This window comes from Leiobunum rupestre, chromosome 1 (assembly GCF_980474605.1).
Source record: "Leiobunum rupestre chromosome 1, qqLeiRupe1.1.hap1, whole genome shotgun sequence".
Classification (NCBI taxonomy): domain Eukaryota; kingdom Metazoa; phylum Arthropoda; class Arachnida; order Opiliones; family Sclerosomatidae; genus Leiobunum; species Leiobunum rupestre.
This window is the reverse complement of record NC_143384.1, coordinates 60,136,637-60,146,591: the sequence shown is the minus strand read 5'-3', so window position 1 is coordinate 60,146,591 and position 9,955 is coordinate 60,136,637.

The following is a 9,955-nucleotide window of genomic DNA, read 5'->3' as shown; positions in this document are numbered from 1 at the left end:
ACCGTCCCAATGGAACCTTAGACATTCCAAGTGTATACCTCTATAGTTTCCTGGTTTTATTAATTGTATATAAATAAAAATAGCTTGAATTATTCTTGTAAAATTGCGAGTTTTAATGAATGTAACGCAGTACCAGACTACCAGTGCTATAGGAACGTCAAACTTAAATTGGCTGTGTTAGCAACGTGTTCATGTAGACCACTTTGCTGAACGTTTTTCGCAGCTATTATATGTTGCTATTTTGTGGATTACTTTTGTTGGTTACTTTAAAGGGAATAGACAGTGTTTGAAAATTGGTTAGGAAAAGTCATTTTGCCTAGAAGCTCATACAGACTTTTCACCCTAAAAGTCAATCAACAGCAAAAACATGAAATTCGTCTTAGTCGATAGCTACGCCGCAAAATTTTCGTTTTTAAAACGAAAACGTTTGAGAGAGTTGGCCGTTTTCGGTCTATCGAAATCTGGCAGCCTTGCCTGCCTTCCGGCAGGGTTGTAGAGAGATGGTTCGATCACTTAGCAATTCTACCATAGGAGAGTTTGGCTAAAGAAAAAGTGGCAAATAGATGGCACGCCCGACACTGTGTAGCCCCTTTAGCTACTTATGGACGTTCCCCCAATGCGTAAAAGTATTGAGGTGCAGCCTAATTTAAAGGAGACAGCGGGAAATTGAAATTTTACAAGCCAACTGGGATCGCTTTAATTTCTGTTTCGTTTTTACACGTGTGAATTTTAAGGAAATTTATTTTTTTATATTTATAATTATCGAACATTAAATTTCAGTTTCTCAGATATTTATTAGAACTGAAATACAAATTTTGTACTAGAATTAATAAAGGAACAACACTGACCGTAGTTTTGCCTTTTGGCTCATAATTAGCTTAGCTTTGCTTAGCTTGTTCGCAATTTTCAAAAATTAAATTGTTAATGAATTTATAACAAAGCGACAATTAACGAATTTAGAGATCATAAAGAACCGAGACTCCAACGTAATGAGGTAAAGCCCACAAAATATCCTTTGGGGCTACTAAGCGTCACTAGCGCCATCCGTGATAGAAAAATATTTCACCAAATAAAAAATCAAAGTGATAGAACCATCTCTCTACAACCCTGCTTCCGGCCTGTATCTCCATAAATATTTTACTAAACTGATCGGCGGCGTTTTTGACCGTTATTTTAAATTATCGACGAAGACTATTGTTGATTGTATAGAATAAACCTACTTCCTCTATTTTAGGTAGCGACAACGTTGGTGTAAAATGGAACTACGCACGAGGCCTATAATCTTTGGCGTTCTGTTGTGCCACTTTGAAATAAAACCACAATCGACCACAACAAGAAATTAAAACAGTCACTCGCTTGTTTGTGGAATACGCGATTTGAGTTCTTATCCCAGACCACCCGCAGCCTTTCAAACAGTTCTAGTTGTTCTTCGCGCGTTTGCTAGTAATAAAAAATATACTTTTTTACAATTTTACTGAGAGATTAAGCCCTGCAAGTTCAACGCAAACGTTTACAGCTTCCACAATATACTTCTTCTTTGGATAATCATAGATAGTAGATTTTAGAGGATCGGTAAAAAGCCTGGTTTTTAGCCCCCGTAAACCAATCACACTAAGGGAGTCGGCCAAGGTTATTTGAAAAAAAAAAACAAGTATGGGCTAAGAGTGGACGATACTGTTCGAAAAAAGAAAAAAGATAAACACGAAGTACATTTTTACGCCAAAAGGTATTTTTTCACGTTTTTATAGATTAAATATGATATACTAAATCAGTTGATAGTTTTTATTGAATTAAAAAACCAAAATAAAAAATTACTAAAATATGAAGCGCAAAAAATTACGTAACAATATCAACCGCATTAAATTGCCAATTTGAAATTTTAAGATCACGTGGTACAATTGACCTTGCAAGACTCCCTCGGAGTCTCTCGAGCTGATTGATACGCGGGGAGAAATAAAATGCACTGTGGAAGGGTATCGAAAACCTGTCCTCTTAATTTACTCTCCATGAGACAATACAAAAAACGTGAATAAAAACTTTGCGTAGAATTGTAGCTTTTATCTCGCAATCCACTCTAGCTCTACCAGTATGCACAAAACCAAGCAGCAGTTCGTGTGATAGGTAAAAAAGGACTTTGTAAACAAATCGAGTTAACCATTGTAAAAAAGTAAACTTAAACAGTATTTAAAGTCGTAATGGACCGCGATTTATCGCAAATTCATCGTACCCCTGAAATCACATTTCCCTACTGCCTGGTTTTGCACTTGTTGCAGCCAACTTCCAGGGGCTAGTAGTCCACACTTTGAAGCTCTCTGGCCATAGAGTAACCCACTCACATAGAGTGGAAGGCTATCAGTGAAACTTGTTAACACTTTTCGTACGCAACGTCTTGTTTTCGAGGCGTGAAATAAACAAGTTGGACTAAAGTTAATGTACAATATCTGGATAAAAAAGTAACTTTATACTCCAAAAAATGTAAAAACAATACCATCGCTCTTCGGACTATATTTATTCACGCCTCTATGTGAGTGGTTTACTCTATGTCTCTGGCGCTCTTTTAACTCCTACTAGGAAAATGAGAAAAAAAAACAGGCATACCTCTCAACTCACCCCCTACAACTCCTTAAAAATTTTGCATATACTTTTGAAACACCATGTATACGTCTCCTACAAGGTTTTCTAGCGCTGGCTTAACCTGTCTATTGTTGAAACACTAATGACGTAATGGGTCAACAACGAGTTTCGCGATTGATGTGGGTCGCGCTTTTCGCTAAAGTGAATAATCGCATTTACTGTAATTGCGTGAGAATCTCGATATCGCGTACCCACATTGCTTCTAATAGATTCGATATAAGCGCTACCGAAGTGTATAACGGACATAGAGCGCCCACGGACGACTCTTAAGGGCTGGTTTTCACTAGGACAAAACCGTCACAACGACGAGCGTAGACGCAAAAATTATTGTTAGGTCCTAAGCTTGGTTTCTACTAGCGCGCTTCGTAAAGAATTTTTCTTTACGCGAGTCAAAAGTTTGTAAGACTGAAAGTTCAATGACTAGCCGTTACGTGTGTTAGTGGAAACCAAGGCTTATACAAAACCCCGTTAGGTCTAAAACAATGATTTGGCGTTGACGATACAAATCCCCGTTAGGTCTAAAACAATGTTTTGGCGTCGACGATACAAATCTTCGTTAGGTCTAATACAATGCTTTGGCGTTGACGATACAAATCCCCGTTAGGTCTAATACAATGTTTTGGCGTCGACGATACAAATCCCCGTTAGGTCTAATACAATGCTTTGGCGTTGACGATACAAATACCCGTTAGGTCTAATACAATGTTTTTGCATCGACGATAAAAATCCCCGTTTGGCCTAATACAATGTTTTTTCGTCTACGATAAAAATCTTCGTTAAGCTTAGTACAATGTTTTTGCGTCGGAGCTAAAAATCTTCGTTAAGCTTAGTACAATGTTTTTGCGTCGGAGCTAAAAATCTCCGTTTGGCCTAATACAATGTTTTGGCTATAGGCGCTGCAGTCAGCAGGGCTACCAGGCACAAGTATCAAAAAATGGTTGGAGTCAACTCTCGTTATATTTCCTACATGATTAAACTATAGTAGAGGTTATATAACCTTTAAATGTAGTGTACAGTTACTTAATTCTTAATTTCCAAATTATGCCACCAGGTTTAACAGAAGCTAATGGTAACTGGCGCTAGTGGCGTTATATACAAGTAGCAATGCCCGGTCGCAAAGAGTGGCCGTGGCTCCGATAAAATATAAGTTCCGGGCCCCAAGTGTTGAAGATAGCTAAACGTTTTCGGAGAGAAACCGAGGAGAATAATACATCATTGGTTCAAACACGGCCCCTAGGCTGCACGGGCCCCGCTGATTTGGACCTGTTTTCCCCTTCTCTTGTCGGGCTTGCGTGTGTTACTAGACGACTTTTTGATGAAGAATGTATTCGTTCGACGATCTTCAGTAAATAACGATTTCGAACTTGCAAATACTTTTTTAGGGCAAACTTATGGTGTCGGCCAAAGGCCTTAGACACTAAAACTTGGAAATAGTGATCTCTACTAAATGTTTATCGCAAAAGTGTTCGAAAATCCTGTAATAATAAAAAACTACTATAAACAGCCCTATCGCTACCTTGAAAATGTGTATCTTGACTACATATTGAAATCTGGAAATTAAAATTACATCGACCCTAAAAAATGCCGATCTTTTAAATAGAAAATGCAAGCATTGAAGGGAAATTAAACAAAGAAAGGCATTGTGAAAACTCCGACACTTAAAAAGGTTACGCGTATGAAAACAACCCGAATTTTCGGTGTGTTCGTATAAAGCCCAGTTCACACTATACAATTAATTGGGCCACTTAATTGAAACCAACTAATTGTAAGCAAGAAAATTGAATAGTGTGAACAGAAAAATTGTAACCATTGTTCCAACTTTTTCTGTTCACACGGTACAATTTTCTGGCTTACAACTAGTTGGTTTCAATTTAGTGGCCCAATTAATTGTATAGTGTGAACTGGGCTTAAGTATCAATATAAACCAAATCTCAAAGGAATGGTTTTAACTGGAGTGTCTACATAAAAATGTATTAGGCCTAACGGAGATTTTTAGCGTTGACGCAAAAATATTGTACTAAGCCTAACGAAGATTTTTATCGTCGACGAAAAAACATTGTATTAGGCCCAACGGAGTTTTTAGCGTCGACGCCAAAGCATAGTATTTGACCTAACGCGGATTTTTATCGTCGACGCAAAAAACTTGTATTAGGGCTAACGGTGATTTTTATCGTCAACGCCAAAGCATTGTATTAGACCTAACGAAGATTTGTATCGTCGACGCCAAAACATTGTTCTAGACCTAACGGGGATTTGTATCGTCGACGCCAAAACATTGTATTAGACCTAACGGGGATTTGTATCGTCGACGCCAAAACATTGTATTAGACCTAACGGGGATTTGTATCGTCGACGCCAAAACATTGTATTAGACCTAACGGGGATTTGTATCGTCGACGCCAAAACATTGTATTAGACCTAACGGGGATTTGTATCGTCGACGCCAAAACATTGTATTAGACCTAACGGGGATTTGTATCGTCGACGCCAAAACATTGTTTTAGACCTAACGGGGATTTGTATCGTCGACGCCAAAACATTGTATTAGACCTAACGGGGATTTGTATCGTCGACGCCAAAACATTGTTTTAGACCTAACGGGGATTTGTATCGTCGACGCCAAAACATTGTTTTAGACCTAACGGGGATTTGTATCGTCGACGCCAAAACATTGTATTAGACCTAATGGGGATTTGTATCGTCGAAGCCAAAACATTGTTTTAGACCTAACGGGGATTTGTATCGTCGACGCCAAAACATTGTATTAGACCTAATGGGGATTTGTATCGTCGAAGCCAAAACATTGTTTTAGACCTAACGGGGATTTGTATCGTCGACGCCAAAACATTGTATTAGACCTAACGGGGATTTGTATCGTCGAAGCCAAAACATTGTTTTAGACCTAACGGGGATTTGTATCGTCGACGCCAAAACATTGTATTAGACCTAACGGGGATTTGTATCGTCGAAGCCAAAACATTGTTTTAGACCTAACGGGGATTTGTATCGTCGACGCCAAAACATTGTCTTAGACCTAACGGGGATTTGTATCGTCGACGCCAAAACATTGTTTTAGACCTAACGGGGATTTGTATCGTCGACGCCAAAACATTGTTTTAGACCTAACGGGGATTTGTATCGTCGACGCCAAAACATTGTATTAGACCTAACGGGGATTTGTATCGTCGACGCCAAAACATTGTCTTAGACCTAACGGGGATTTGTATCGTCGACGCCAAAACATTGTATTAGACCTAACGGGGATTTGTATCGTCGACGCCAAAACATTGTATTAGACCTAATGGGGATTTGTATCGTCGAAGCCAAAACATTGTATTAGACCTAACGGGGATTTGCATCGTCGACGCCAAAACATTGTATTAGACCTAACGGGGATTTGTACCGTCGACGCCAAAACATTGTATTAGACCTAACGGGGATTTATATCGTCGACGCCAAAACATTGTATTAGACCTAACGGGGATTTGCATCGTCGACGCCAAAACATTGTATTAGACCTAACGGGGATTTGTACCGTCGACGCCAAAACATTGTATTAGACCTAACGGGGATTTATATCCTCGACGCCAGAACATGGTATTAGACCTAATGGGGATTTGTATCGTCGACGCCAAAACATTGTATTAGACCTAACGGGGATTTGTATCGTCGACGCCAAAACATTGTATTAGACCTAACGGGGATTTGTATCGTCGAGGCCAAAACATTGTATTAGACCTAACGGGGATTTGTATCGTCGACGCCAAAACATTGTATTAGACCTAACGGGGATTTGTATCGTCGACGCCAAAACATTGTCTTAGACCTAACGGGGATTTGTATCGTCGACGCCAAAACATTGTATTAGACCTAACGGGGATTTGTATCGTCGACGCCAAAACATTGTATTAGACCTAATGGGGATTTGTATCGTCGACGCCAAAACATTGTATTAGACCTAACGGGGATTTGTACCGTCGACGCCAAAACATTGTATTAGACCTAACGGGGATTTATATCGTCGACGCCAAAACATTGTATTAGACCTAACGGGGATTTGTACCGTCGACGCCAAAACATTGTATTAGACCTAACGGGGATTTATATCGTCGACGCCAAAACATTGTATTAGACCTAACGGGGATTTGCATCGTCGACGCCAAAACATTGTATTAGACCTAACGGGGATTTGTACCGTCGACGCCAAAACATTGTATTAGACCTAACGGGGATTTATATCCTCGACGCCAGAACATGGTATTAGACCTAATGGGGATTTGTATCGTCGACGCCAAAACATTGTATTAGACCTAACGGGGATTTGTATCGTCGACGCCAAAACATTGTATTAGACCTAACGGGGATTTGTATCGTCGAGGCCAAAACATTGTATTAGACCTAACGGGGATTTGTATCGTCGACGCCAAAACATTGTATTAGACCTAACGGGGATTTGTATCGTCGACGCCAAAACATTGTCTTAGACCTAACGGGGATTTGTATCGTCGACGCCAAAACATTGTATTAGACCTAACGGGGATTTGTATCGTCGACGCCAAAACATTGTATTAGACCTAATGGGGATTTGTATCGTCGACGCCAAAACATTGTATTAGACCTAACGGGGATTTGTACCGTCGACGCCAAAACATTGTATTAGACCTAACGGGGATTTATATCGTCGACGCCAAAACATTGTATTAGACCTAACGGGGATTTGCATCGTCGACGCCAAAACATTGTATTAGACCTAACGGGGATTTGTACCGTCGACGCCAAAACATTGTATTAGACCTAACGGGGATTTATATCCTCGACGCCAGAACATGGTATTAGACCTAATGGGGATTTGTATCGTCGACGCCAAAACATTGTATTAGACCTAACGGGGATTTGTATCGTCGAGGCAAAAACATTGTATTAGACCTAACGGAGATTTGTATCGTCGACGCCAAATTTATATCGTACGGTAACAAATATGGCGGCGCACATGTTTTTATCGTGAATTAGGTTTCTGCTTATACCGCGTGATGACCAGGGTTGGACATAAGGATATTTTTTAAGTAGTCAGCCTGACTAGTGAGCCTCCTATCTTTATTTATTTTAGTAGTCCCTGATTAGTGGGGGTAAAATGGGGGTATAAAAACAAGAAGGACAGCCAACATTTTGCTTTACCCATCAGAATTAAAATAGGAATTTATTATCACTTGAGTTACGTGACTTTGCCCGATCACAACTTATTTTAAATAAAATGGGATTGATGAATGATGAATTTCCATTATTTATGAATATTTAGGTAAATTTTTCACTAGTCAACTTGAATAGTGAGCCTCCAGATTTCGATTAATTTTAGTAGTGAGAGCATTTAATTTAATTATCAAATGTCGTGACTAGAGCCTTATGTCCAACCCTGGTGATAACTGAACTTACTGAAGCATGTCCAAAGACCAAAATATATCAAATCGTCATTTCTTCGGTGGTTCGAGCTGTTGCTTTTTAAATTGTTGTAATGCTCAACGGAAATTAAATGAAGGAATATCTTTTTTCAACTGCCCTTAAGATAACCAGAGTCAGTAAATATATAAATATACCTAAATTAAATATGAAATTTTAAATTTCCCACGCTAAAAGCTAATTATTGTACCGTATGACGGCCAGGTGGCGATAAAATCGTAATTCCAAACCACCTTTAAAACCTCAAATCTTCATGGTTTCAGCATGGGCAAACTACCATGGTTTTAAGTATTAATAATTATTAAGTATTTAAGTTAATTTCATAGGCTTAAAATTATGTAAGACGTGTTAGCAGACGATTTTTTTATTTAGTTCATACTCTATTTAATTGTAAATTAGAAATGTTTACTAGTTTTCGAAATTCGCACTGAAGATGGCGACCTTTTACTTACTTTCTCGGATTCAATATAGTTTTTTTCAGTCAAGTTCAGTTTTCTACGATAGATGGCGACCGTTTACTTACTTTCTCGGATTCAATATAGTTTTTTCCAGTCAAGTTCAGTTTTCTACGATAGATGTCGACCTGTTACTTACTTTCTCGGATTCACTACAGTTTTTTTCAGTCCAGTTCAGTTTTCTACGATAGATGGCGACCTGTTACTTTTTTTCTCGGATTCAATCATAGATATAAGAAATGTATATAAAGGTCTAAATAAATTTCGGGGCGTCTAAGCCTAACATAAAATACGGAATTGACACCTAGCAGACACTGAGGAAGGCACGTGACCAAGAGCGCGAGCTCTCTTAGCATTTTAGTACTAAGCACTTGACCTTTCCGCAGGCCGTAGTCTTTAGACACCATCTGTTGGTGACTTTTAGTATAATTTTTAAGCAGGAGACAGTGGCTCTCACGACGATAGCACGAGCTTTCTTACCGATATATAGCGCCTTATAAAGATAGCCTGCAGAAATTACGCGTTTCTGCTATCTGTCACCTCCGTATTCACTCCCTTTGAAATATTTTATCTAGACCTTTATATACGTCTCCTACATCTATGGATTCAATACAGTTTTTTTCAGTTCAGTTCAGTTTTCTACGATAGATGGCGACCTTTTACCTTTTTTTATCTCGCTTTTGACGTTTCGTACTTTTGATAAAGGTTCGGCGTTCGGATAAGAAATTCAATTATTTTATATCCATATCCGAAAATTATCCAAATAAAAACCTTTTTTTTGCATATAAAATCGATTAATAGTCGCGAATAATATCCATCAATAAACAGTTAATCGAATTTTTTTATGATTAATTGAAATTTTGGGCGGTTAATTTATCAGTTTCCACGAGCCCTTCTTTTGGTCGACTTTGGCGTTATAATAGTTTGAAAGCTGTACGATAAATTAATTAATTAACTTTTACCTTTTTTCAAACTGTTTATTTTTCTGGTGCCTAAGTATCGTTCTGTTGTCTTCGTGATGTTTGACCTGTTTAGTTGGGAATTTATCGAAAGGTCTATTATACCAATACTGCAAAAAGGCCGATACAAAGAGCATTACAATGTTCTCGATGCATGGAAAATATCAACAGAATAAACCAAAATACCTCTAGATCGAGCAGGAAATTATCGTCACTAAAAGAATACCATATAAATTCGCCACCGTGAAAGCAATACAATAGGTGGTATTTACGAGAAGATGGCGGCCATTGCTCTAAAGTAGATAGCTATGGGGGAAAGGGGGTAATACTAGCCTTCCACTACAGTAATGGTGACGTCACGAGAATACACCCTATAGATCAAAATGTGTACGATAGATGGCGTGCTTTGTCCTACTTTTCTCTCTTTGACATTTCGTATTTTTAATGAACCTT